General features: G+C 34.7%; 1 long non-coding RNA gene across 50 annotated transcripts in view; it reads left to right on the top strand.

The window, feature by feature from the left end:
- The first annotated feature begins 1127 nt into the window (after positions 1-1127).
- LOC130733112 (uncharacterized) overlaps positions 1128-11726 on the top strand; it is a 29064-nt gene continuing 18465 nt past the window's right edge. For 46 of the 50 annotated variants that reach the window (XR_009017347.1, XR_009017342.1, XR_009017345.1 and 43 more), the window contains exons 1-12: positions 1128-1186; positions 1369-1467; positions 1927-1985; positions 2118-2240; positions 2467-2515; positions 2599-2740; positions 3417-5265; positions 5815-6021; positions 6799-6873; positions 8223-8334; positions 8557-8641; positions 8777-11400. This is a non-coding gene — a long non-coding RNA (uncharacterized LOC130733112). The remainder of the gene's footprint in view (positions 1187-1368; positions 1468-1926; positions 1986-2117; positions 2241-2466; positions 2516-2598; positions 2741-3416; positions 5266-5814; positions 6022-6798; positions 6874-8222; positions 8335-8556; positions 8642-8776; positions 11401-11726) is intronic. The other 4 variants (XR_009017333.1, XR_009017335.1, XR_009017336.1 and 1 more) reach the window with 4 other exon arrangements.

Genomic DNA, 11726 nt, shown 5'->3' with positions numbered 1-11726 from the left:
CTGTTGTTTCTCATCATGTTGGTGATGATGGTGCTCGCGGTGGTGCTGGACGTTGGTGGTGTGCTCGTATCTGAACCAGAGGTAAGGAAAAGAGGAAGATGATGGCTTGATGGTGCTGGTTCGTGAGGGAGAAGGTGGTGGTGCTCTGGCTCGCGTGAGGAGGGCGCGGTGGTGGCGGCTGGCACGCGGTGGTGCTGGACGTTGGTGGTGTGCTCGTATCTGAACCAGAGGTAAGGAAAAAAGGAAGATGATGGCTTGATGGTGCTGGTTCGTGAGGGAGAAGGTGGTGGTGCTCTGGCTCGCGTGAGGAGGGCGCGGTGGTGGCGGCTGGCACGCGGTGGTTGCTGGCGTGAGAGGAAGGAGGGAAACATGGTGAGGGTGATGATTCTTGCTGCTGTATCAGAAGAGGAGGAAAATGGGTTTGGAGAAGAAGAGAGAAAGAGAGATGTCGAGTGAGTGAGAAGAGAGAGAGCGTGAATGAGGGTAATATCCACGTCAGCTCCTCCGTTAGGATTTTAACGTCAACCTGACGGAGGGGCATTCGGTGTACTTTCTCAAAACAAGGGGGGTACAAACGTTTACAAAAAAAGAGTAGGGTTATCATTTGCACTTTTGAAATACATCAGGGGCACCAAATGCATTTAAACCTAAATAATTAGAAAACATCTTTAATTGCTTATAAAGAAAATATTTAATTTAAACTTAGGAAAGTTGGCTTTTAATTTTAGAGTTGGACAATAGATAGATATCATTTTTGTACCGGACACATAACGCAATTAAGATGAGTAATATTTTGTTTGTTGTAATAAATGAAGTAAATAAAAGTTGTAAAGTTTTTTAATATTAGTTGAAAATATAAAATAAGTAAATAGTATCTTTTAAGATCTTGTTTGAAATTTCTGTAAAAAAAAAGATATTGTTTGTAATTAACATTAGGACGGTATTTTATTAATTGAAACTAAATCAGTGAAGAATCAATTCTCATTTGAATGAAAGATATGAAAAAGATATAATCATTTTGTAATAAAAATAAAACGGTAACATTTAATTTTGTTGTAAAAATAAAAATAGAAAATACGGGAAGATGAAAGAGTATAAATAGAGACAGATACATACACAGTCAGTGAGGAGTGAGTGTTCTTTAATTTCTCTCTGTTTTCCTTTCCCTTGTTCATCTTCTTGTTCGGTAACTTGAGCTTGTTTCCCTTTCTCTTGTTCTTCTTGTATCTCTGTGCCTGTCTCTCTCTCTCTCTCTCTCTGTGATTCCTTGGCTGTGCGTGAAACAGAGAGGGTTTCTTTTCTTTGCTTTCAAGAATGCAAAGAAACCGTGTTGGGTTTTCTGATATGTTTCTTGTTTTCTGTTTATAGGCATGGGCAACAAACGGGTCTCGCGTTTTCTTCGCCACCACCGTGGGTTGCTTCAAGACACGCGGAAGCGCACCGTTCATGTCACCAACAGTTACGCCGGTTAGTTAGTTACTATCATCAACTTCCAATTTCTCAATTTCAATTTTCCATTCAATCAGTATGTTTGTTAAGTCAATATCAATGCTGTCTTTTAACTTTACTGCAATTGGATGCTATAGCTTTTGTGTAATTGCATACACTGGTGCCTACTTATCTTGTGCAAAGTGCCACAAGCAATGAGAAATCGCTTTAGAAATTTACACTTCTGAATTTATTTATTTTACTTGTTGCAATAACAATTCTGCTTTATGTGGTGGGAGGAGTTAGTATTTGCTTGAAATTTAATTAGTAGGTCTAGGAACTCACAGATGCTTTTATACTGAATTCAGAATGCTACTCAAAAAAGCCCAAAGGTCTTTGTGCACGTGCAATCAGAAATTGCTGCTCATGAAGTTGAGGAAATAGGTATTCTATGGAATGCAAATCCTAAGGTTTTAACGTCTTCTTGCCTAATTGCAGGAGTTGAATACTTGCTTAGAGATGTGAAGGATACAACCATTAGCACCCTCGCAACAGAGGTGCTCTTCTTGATACTTGTTATATTAATATTTCTTCTGTATTTCGCCACGGATGCTTTCTTTTTAGAAGAGAGTATCTTAGATGATTCTTTTCTAACACAACAACAAATGCTGGCAATTTTTTTTATGTAGGTAAGTGCAAAACTCACAGCCTTAAAGGGATTGGATGCAAGGCTTAAAGAGATAAGAAGTTACCTTGACCTTGTCATTGATGGAAAGCTTCCCTTGAACCATGCGATCTTGTATCATCTGCAGGTTGGTTTACATATTCTTTCTTAGTAACCACTGATTGTTTGGATTTTATCAAATGGTCCAGGAATTTAGGTTTAATTATTTTCTGCTTATCCACTTTATCTAGTTTAATTCAAAAATGTTTTTGAAAATCAAATTTGACATTAATGACTTGAAAAGTAAGGACTGAAGTAATGTGATTATTTTACTTGTTTGTTTTCCTTCTGATTCTTCTTCTTCTACCACCCAGTACCTCTATGTCGGTTTCTCTCTGTATGGAGTCGCGTCAAACAGAGTGGGTAGGTTTCTTCGCTTCAAGAATGCAAACTTTCGAAGAAACCGTGTTGGGTTTTCTAATATGTTTCTTGTTTTGTGTTTGCAGGCATGGGTTTGCAGAGATATTATTCGGTTTCGCGAGAAGCATTTGTCTGAGGGAACTAGTGAGGTTGCCACTGAGTGACGACATGTTGCTATTCTTTCTCGTTGGAGGTTGCGTTTATACCCAGTTGTTCTATCATTATAAGGTTAGAGGCCTAGGCACACCCATTGAGTGACTTCGATTTTCTTTATCCTATTTTCTAAATCATTTACAACACTTGATTTGGTTATTAACAATTTATGATTTTGAATTTATTGCTTGTTTTGGTTTCCATAATTCAATGTTAGAAAATCATATTATTGTTTGCTAGCAACCTCATGTGTTTTTTCCATAAAGCTACATGTGAAGGATAATTTAAAAGATATCAGTAAAGATTTGGTTATAAAATTAGAGAGATTTAAATTAATATAGATTGACATGACTAGTTTGGACATGAACAGTTCTAATCCAGTTCTCTTGTTTGCCAAGCAGTACTTTAGTTTGGAATGCAAGTTAGAGGCACTTTTACATACATACACTGTTGAATTAAAAAATACTTCTATTGCTGGCTGTCCTTTGTATATGGCAAACTGTCCATTCAAAGAAACTTATTTCAACCAATGACAAACAACAGAAAAGCTCTGAATGCTGATTTGTTTATTTCTGATTATGACTGTGATTGTTGCTAAAGTATGATGGTTCTCCATATAAATTTTTTATTTTTTTAACTATTCATGATTGATGTATTCAGCTTTAACTTTGCTTTTATTTCCCTCTAACCCCTCTATTGTGATCTGAAGACTACATTTTGGAAAGCACTGAGTAGATTGATCAATTTATAGGTGTTTGCGAAATAGTTGGTTTGTAAGAGAGCTGTACAACAGGAAATGCCATCCATTATGCGAGCTATGCACCACTGGAACATTTCTCAGCTCTGCGCCATTGTCCACCACCTAGTTTGCTTTGTGAGTTCTTTCCTTTTTCTACTCTTAAACTTTACTTTTACATTGGGGACGATATAAAATTTAAGCATTAGGAGGTTAAGTTGTATTAGCATTTTTTTGCATTATAGCATGTCATACTCATCATATCCTTTATCATGTTTTATCTATCTTAGCCCACTTTCTTTTGGAATTTCAATGTTCATACTCTAGGGACCCTATTTGTTTGATATGATTAGCCCTTTCTGAAGAGTGATCAATAGAGAACTGATAATTAGCAAAGAGTTTCCTGATCTCTATTCTCTTTCAAATATAGCTACTAAATGTGAGCTTTGAGCTTAAATAAGGGTCTTGTTACATCATATTATGTTGAAACCCTTTCTTCTTTTGATGAGTGACATTCCACATTGACTGTGCATTCTAGAACTTGGCCTGTAACCATTTTGAGATGACTTCTTCTTGAACGCATGTTTCAGGATGAAAAAGGCACTTTAGGTATTTTTCAGGCCTCAAAATTTGCTGTTAAAGTTACCATTAGTAGTTGCCCAATTTTGAGCCTAATATGAAAATTAATTTCTTTGGTACCCATCTATAGAATGTGAATCTATCTTCTGAATTGAGTCCTTTAGAATATAAATTGAGCAACTTAGGTAGAAAATGATTGCGAAATCAATTCTGATTTGAATGTTAAAGTGTGCAAATTTTTTGAAAAAAGAGAATTAGAAAGGAAAAAAAAATGTTGAAAAGGAAAAATAGAAGAAGCATAAAAGAGCAAAAAAAAAAAAAAAGAAAGAAAAAAAGGAAGAAAAAAGAAGGAATATGAAACAGAAAAGTATGAAGTCATCATTAAACAAAAAAAAAAAAGAAAAAAAAGAAAAAAAAAAAGAAGAAAAAAGAGAAGAAGGAAAAGAAACATGAAACAGAAAAAAGTGCATGAAGTGTCAGTTATTCAGTTGGTCTATGTGTAGATTATTTTGTACACAGTTATTTAGTTACTGAATATACAGAAGTGTCATTTTCTGTTATAGTTAGTTTATCTCTAACTCTAATAGTCATCATTATATTTATTGTGGTTCTCTATGCTTAAGTTGCTCTTTATATGTTCTAAGGGATGCTTGTTGTCATTTAATTTTGTTTAGCCCCTTGATATCCTTCTTCTTTCTCAGAATCTTCCCTGTTGAATTGATTTTCCTTGGCCACATTACAACCCTTGAAAAGACCTTTTGACTTTAACACGCATTCAAAAAAAATTAAGTTGTGGAGATTTGGTTTAGGGCCAAGCCTATGGAAATGTATTTTCTATGTGGAGTGGCTGAGTGAATTGTCTTAACCTGTAAACACTTTGAGGGATTGGGAGAAGTGTACCCCTGTTTGTTAGAGATTTTGATTTCAGGACGCTTGACTCTAATTGGGTAACCTTTTGATCATCTCTGAATTGATTGCTAATCACTTATATTTTTTTGGGTTCCTTTGGTTGACACATTTATTTTCTCTATTTTCCTTGTTGGGCTAAGATACTTGCTTGAGGACAAGAAAATATTTAAGCATGGGAAGATTTGATGTGTGTGCATCTTGCATACTATTTCCATAGTGTTTTGCATATTTTCTTTAGCTAATCCATTCATGTTAATTTTGGTATGCATTTTACTTGTTTCTGTTCAAATGATTTGTTTTTGTTTTATGTTGTGTTTGCAGGTGGGTTTTGGTTAAAGAATTGGGAAGAATTTTGTAGATATTTGGAAAAGAACTTGTGAGCATTTTTTTTCAGGGGTATTAAAGTATGATGGTTCCATATATAAAATATTGTTACAGCAAGCTTCTAGGTTTTCCTTGCGCTTGTCAATTTTTCTCTTTTTGCGGAGAACCCCTGTGATTTTGATTGTCTAATATGTACATTTTATGCATAACAAAAATGGGAGATCTAAGAAAATATAATTATAACTTTTAATCTAATTATTATCGGTGTTTGTTTTGATTTTTGTTTTGAAAGTTTTTTTATTCCTTTAAGGGAACTAAGAAGGTAATAGAAGGAAAAGCAAGGGTGTATTTGTGTGAGGAGCTGAAGAAAGTTAGTGACGGGATTTAATTTTAATTGATGGATTTTCAATCGATTCGATGGTTCATTTCTTTCATCTACTGCTGATCAGTTTTCCAAAGCATAACCATGAGATATTGAGATGTACTTCATATCAGTTTGTTCCGTGTATATTTTCTGGTTTCAGCATGCATGTTTTGTGACAGCCTTTGCATTCTTTCATTTAATTAAACAATTTTTTTTTGTTTTATCTTGTGTTTGTAGGTGAATTTTGGTCCTAGAATTTGGGATAATTGAAGAAATTCTTAAGAAAAGATTACTGGTAGCTTTTGGGAGCAAGTAAGAGAAATTTAGACCAAATCAGAGAGGACGACACTCTAGAAGCAAAACAAGCTCAATAACACACTATTATGCGAGATATGCACGACTGGCACCTTTTTCAGGGTTATTATCCACCACCTAGTTGATTTTGTGAGTTCTTTCCTTTTTCTCCTCGTTAACTTTACTTTTACATTGGGGAGATTGAGTTGCATTATCATTTTTTATTTTGAGTGTTACTTGTTAACATGCGCATATTATTTCATTTTGTTTGCATTTTAGCATGTCATACTCATCATATCCTTTCCCAGGTTTTATCTATCTTAGTCCACTTTCTTTAGGAGTTTTTAATGTTGATACTTTAGGGACCCAATTTGTTTGCTTAATTAACTTAAGTACATATAAACTTGTTTTGAAGCATTTTTTTTTAGAATTGAACTACAAATTCTAAAGCTATTATTTTACCAATGACCTATCAATATAAAACTGCAATATAGCCTTAGATAGCACAACATAAAATGGCCAAGATGTTGATGGGGCTGGGGGTCAAGATAGTTTGGAGCCAAGGTGTGGACTGTGGAGGGTATATGTGAGAAAGAGAAAGAACGAAGGGGAAAAAGAGGAATTGAACACTTGAGTAAGTTAGGAGGGAAGATTATGAGTGTATGGGAAAATCATTCAGGTAGTTTATATACGGTTAGAGCGAGAATTTCAATAGCCTTTGGAACCTCTGTAGAAGCCATAGGCACTGGTTGATTTCTATTTGTTGTTTTGCTTGTCATAGTGAATAAATATTTTCTTTTTCTAGATTCCATATAATTCTTATTGAAAATTGATGAATGTGCATGTTGCATACTAATTCCAACATGCATATTGCCTATTTTAGTTCAAATGATTTGATTTTTTTTTTCTTTCTTGTTGTGTTTGTAGGTGAGTTTTGGTCCTAGACTTGGGAAGAATTGAAGAAACTTGTTAGAAAAGATTGTCGGTAGCTTTTGGAATCAAGTAAGCAAATTTTGTGAGTTCTTTCATTTTTCTCCTATATATCTTTGCTTTAACATTGAGTGCAACGTGACATTTAAGTATCCGATTGGGTTGCATTAACATTTTTTAGTTTTAGTGTTATTTTGTGTGCACGCACATGTTTTCGCATTATGTGTACATTATGCATGTCGTACTCATCATATCCTTTCTCATGATTTATCTATCATTGCCCACATTTTTAGGAAATTTAAGTTTTGATACTTTAGGGACCCGATTTATTTGTTTACTTTATTATATTCATTATCATGATTTATTTTGTTACTCATTGAAAGACGAAGCTGCATCTGAAATGCTCACTCAATGTATCATGAGTCATTTCACTTATTTGTCTCAAGGACTGGGTAGCTACTGCTGACTAATTTTGATATGAAAATTGACTGTAGGCATTCTGATAGGAACAGAGAATTATATTATAGAATAATTATACAAGCGCTGGTTTTCGAGAGCCAGCCTCTCCTAGTTCTGGAATTTTAGAGTCCAGACCTCTCCCACCATAACACACAACTTCTGAATTTCTGAATCTCCCTTCTGTTCAAACCCAACCCCTAATATATAACTACTGCTATCTGATGATAACTGCTACTATCTAATTTAAATTCAAACTATAACAGTTACTAACTGCTCTAATAATCAAACTACCCAACTAATAATTAAATAATAACTTCCTAACTGCAATCTAACTGCTACTGTTCATGCGCACTGTTCATTCACACTGTTCACCCTATCAATTTCCCCCTCCAATCTCACATCACCTATTTATACATATATGATATAACTAATCCCCTCCTAGTAACTAAAACAGCCCTAAGTCAGAGTAACTACCAGGCCCAATCAGGCCCATTGGCCATTAACATTGAACTGTCAGATTACAAGGGTTTCTGTATGGATTACTCTATGATCTGTCAAAGTAGTTAGGAAAAGGGGCAGTCAGTATTATCTGTTAAATATTAGTAGTCAATTCATTCTGCTATTTGGTATTATCTTGTATTTAGAAGTTAGCTTAGGATAAATAGATTTAAATATTAGTTTGATCTGTGAGGAAAAGGGGCAGTCAGTATTATCTGGCCCTTCTTGTTTCCAATAATATTGAAATTCCTTTACCTAAGGTGTGAGCACATCTGTTTTTATCTCTGTTTCTGGTTGGCTCCATTGATTCCTACACCCTGTCACTGGAATATATTTGTGGATGTTATATCCCCATCAGTTTGTTCTCAAGTTTGTGTGCTTGATGTCAGAGACAATATGAACTTATTGTATGCACAGAAATACAAGATTCTTGGAGGTTATTCACAGTATCTTTTTTGTATCAGCAGGTGTAGTTTTCAGGACATGGGCTGCATGGTGTCCTCTGGAGTATTTGAGAAGATTCTGCCTGCCTTCCTGGTCTAAGAATTCCTAAACCTGTTGATTTTGCAGTCACAGGTTGCTTCAAACCCTATTTTTAGCTTAATTTGCTCTGCAAGCAGCGGAGGAAAAATAATTCAAATGTAAAAGAAAATCTGCATATTTCATACTAACTTTCCTGCTTAAAATTTTGGAATATAAAATGTTTAATTTGAACCCAATATTCTTTCTTCAGACTATGTAGACACTTTTTCAATGTTATTAAGATGGCCTCACTTCTATTGCACTGATAATGTGCAGGAGCTCCAATTAGTATGCTGTCAACTTGCTATTGAGCAGGGAAGGTGTTTCAAATTTGATGTGAGCATTTTTGGCCTTTTCTGAGGTGAGGAAGTATGATGGTTCTATATATAAAATATGTTTTTTTAACTATTCATGATTAATGTATTCGTTTTTACTTTGCTTTTATTTCCCTTTAGACTACATTTTGAAAAGCACTGAGTAATTGATCAATTTATAGGGGTTTGCCAAATAGGTATGAGAGTTGTACAATAAGAAATGTCATCAATTATGTAAGCTATGCACCACTGGAACCTTTCTCAGCTCTGCGCCATTATCCACCACCTAGTTTGTTTCGTGAGTTCTTTCCTTTTTCTCCTCTTTAACTTCACTTTTACATTGGGGATGATATAACATTTAAGCATGAGGAGATTAAGTTGTATTAGCATTTTTTATTTAGTGTTATTTGTTTGCATGTACTTTTTTTGCATTGTAGCATGTCATACTCATTATATCCTTTCCTAGGTTTTATCTATCTTAGTCTGCTTTCTTTAGGAAATTTTAATGTTTAATTTACTTAAGTACATGTAAACTTGTTCAAAGAAACTTTTTTAGAATTGAACTACAAATTTTAAACCACAATATAAGCTTTAGATAGCTATAGCACAACATAAAATGGTCCAGATGTGTGATGGGGTTGTGGATTAAGATCAGTTAGTGGACCCAATGCCCAAGGTACGGAGGAGGGTATATGTGAGAACGGGAAAGAATAAAGGGGTAAAAGTGGAATTGATGCATGACTAAGTTAGGAGGGGAATGCTATGAGTGTGGCGGGATCGTTGTGGAAAATCATTCAGGTATCCTGTATTCTGTTAGAGAGCAGAATTCCAGTAGCGATTATTACTTCTGTAGAAGCCATAGGCCATGGTTTTACTTGTTATACTTAGTAGTACCTAAATTTTCTTTCTTTGGATTCCATCAATGTCCTATTGAAAATCGATATTTGTGCATCTTGCATATTATTTCCATAGCACGGTGAATCTTTTCTATAGTGTTATTATGGATTCATGTTAATTTTAATAAGCATTTTACTTGTTTTAGTTCAAATGATTTGTTTTTGTTTTGTGTTGTGTATGTAGGTGAGTCTTGGACTCTTGGTCCAAGAATTTGGAAGAGTTAAAGAAATTAGTTAGAAAAAGTTGCGGGTAGTTTTTGGGCGCAAGTGAGCGATATTTAGACAAATTTGAAAAGACGTCAGCCTAGAAACAGTGCAAGCGCAACAATGCATTATGTTAGGTGACATGAGTGCTTCACAACAAGAAATGTCAACGATTATGCGAGTTATGCAGAACCAACACCTTTCTTAAGGCCATTATACACCACCTAGTTGACTTTGTGAGTTCTTCCCTTTTCTCCTGTTTAACTTTGTTTAACATTGGGAACAAAGTAACATTTAAGCATGAGGATATTGAGATTGAATGCATGAGTAAGTTAGGAAGGCAAGTTATGAGTGTGGGGGGATCATAATGTAGAATCATACTGGGTTATACACGATTAGAGAGAGAATTCCAATCGGAATTGGAACCTCCGTAGATGCCATACGCTCTGGTTGGTTTCTATTTTCTGTTTTGGTTGTTATTGTGATCATACTTAAGTTTTCTTTCTCAAGATTCCATAGATTTCCTATTGAGAATTTATGTGTGTGCATCTTGCATACTATTTCCATAGTATTTTGCAATTTTTCCTTATTGTTATCATTCATGCCTGTTAATTTAGTATGCATTCTAGTTGTTTTAGATCAAATGATTTGTTTTTGTTTTATGTTGTGTTTGTAGGTGAAAATTTGTCCTTTACTTGCGAAGAATTGAAAAAGATTGTTAGTAAAGATTGCCGATAGTTTATGGGAGCAAGCGAGCGAAATTTAGACCAGATCAGAAATCACCACATCCTAGAAACTAAGCAAGCTCAACAATGCACTACATTACATGACAAGAGAGCTTTCAAAACAAGAAATGTCATCCAGTTTGTGACCTATGCACCACTAACCCCTTTCTCAAGGCCATAATCCACCAGCTACTAGATTTTGTGAGGATTTTTTCTTTTTCTTCTCTTGAGTTGCATTAGCATTTTTTACTTAATTAAGTGCAAACTTCTAAAGCTATTATGTTACCATATACCTATCAATTTAAAACTGCAATATAAAGCTGTAGATAGCTCAATATAAAATGGCCCAGATGCCTGATGGGGTTGTGGATCAAAATCAGCTATTGGACCCAATTGAAAAGCATAAGGTGTGGGTGGTATATGTGAGAAAGAGAAAGAACAAAATATCAAAGAGGAATCAGATGCATAAGTAAAGTTATGAGTGTGGAAGGATCGTAGTGAAGAATCATTGAGGTAGTTTTGGGCTCTAGTAAGTTTATATTTGTTTTTTTTCTTGATATAGCGAGTAATACTTAAATTTTCTTTCTCTAGATTACATCGGTGTCCTATTGAGAATTGGTGTGTTTGCATCTTGCATACTATTTCTATAGTATTTTGCACATTTCCTTTACTGTTATCATGCATTCCTGTTAATTTCAGTATGCTTTTTACTTGTTTAGTTCAAATGATTTTTTTCGTTTGTTTCGTGTTGTGACTTTTGGTCCTAGCATTGGGAAGAATTGAAGAAATTTGTTTGAAAAGATTGCCGATAGTTTTTTGGGAGCAAGCGAGCGATTATCAGAATTGACCATAACCTTGAAACAGAGCAAGCTCAACAATGAACTATATTTGATGACATTTGAGCTGCACAACAAGAAATGTCATCCATTATGCGAGCTATGCATCACTAACAACGCCATTATCCACCACCTAGTTGATTTTGTGAGTTTTTTCCTTTTTCTCCTCTTGAACTTTACTTTAACATTTGGGACAATGAAACATTTAAGCATGGGGAGATTGAGTTGCATTAACCTTTTTATTTTTAGAGTTATTTGTTTGCATGCACATATTTTTAAATTATGGTTGCAGTATAGCATGTGGTACTAATCATATTCTTTCTCATGCTTTATCTATTTTAGCCCACTCTCTTTAGGAAATTTTAGTGTTGTTACTTCAGAGACCTAATTTGTTTGCTTGATTTATCAATTACATGCAAACATGTTCTAAAGCTAATTTTTTTACCATTGAACTACCAACTTAAAACTGCA

This window comes from Lotus japonicus, chromosome 1, assembly GCF_012489685.1.
Source record: "Lotus japonicus ecotype B-129 chromosome 1, LjGifu_v1.2".
NCBI lineage: Eukaryota > Viridiplantae > Streptophyta > Magnoliopsida > Fabales > Fabaceae > Lotus > Lotus japonicus.
This window is presented reverse-complemented; position numbering and strand designations above follow the sequence as displayed.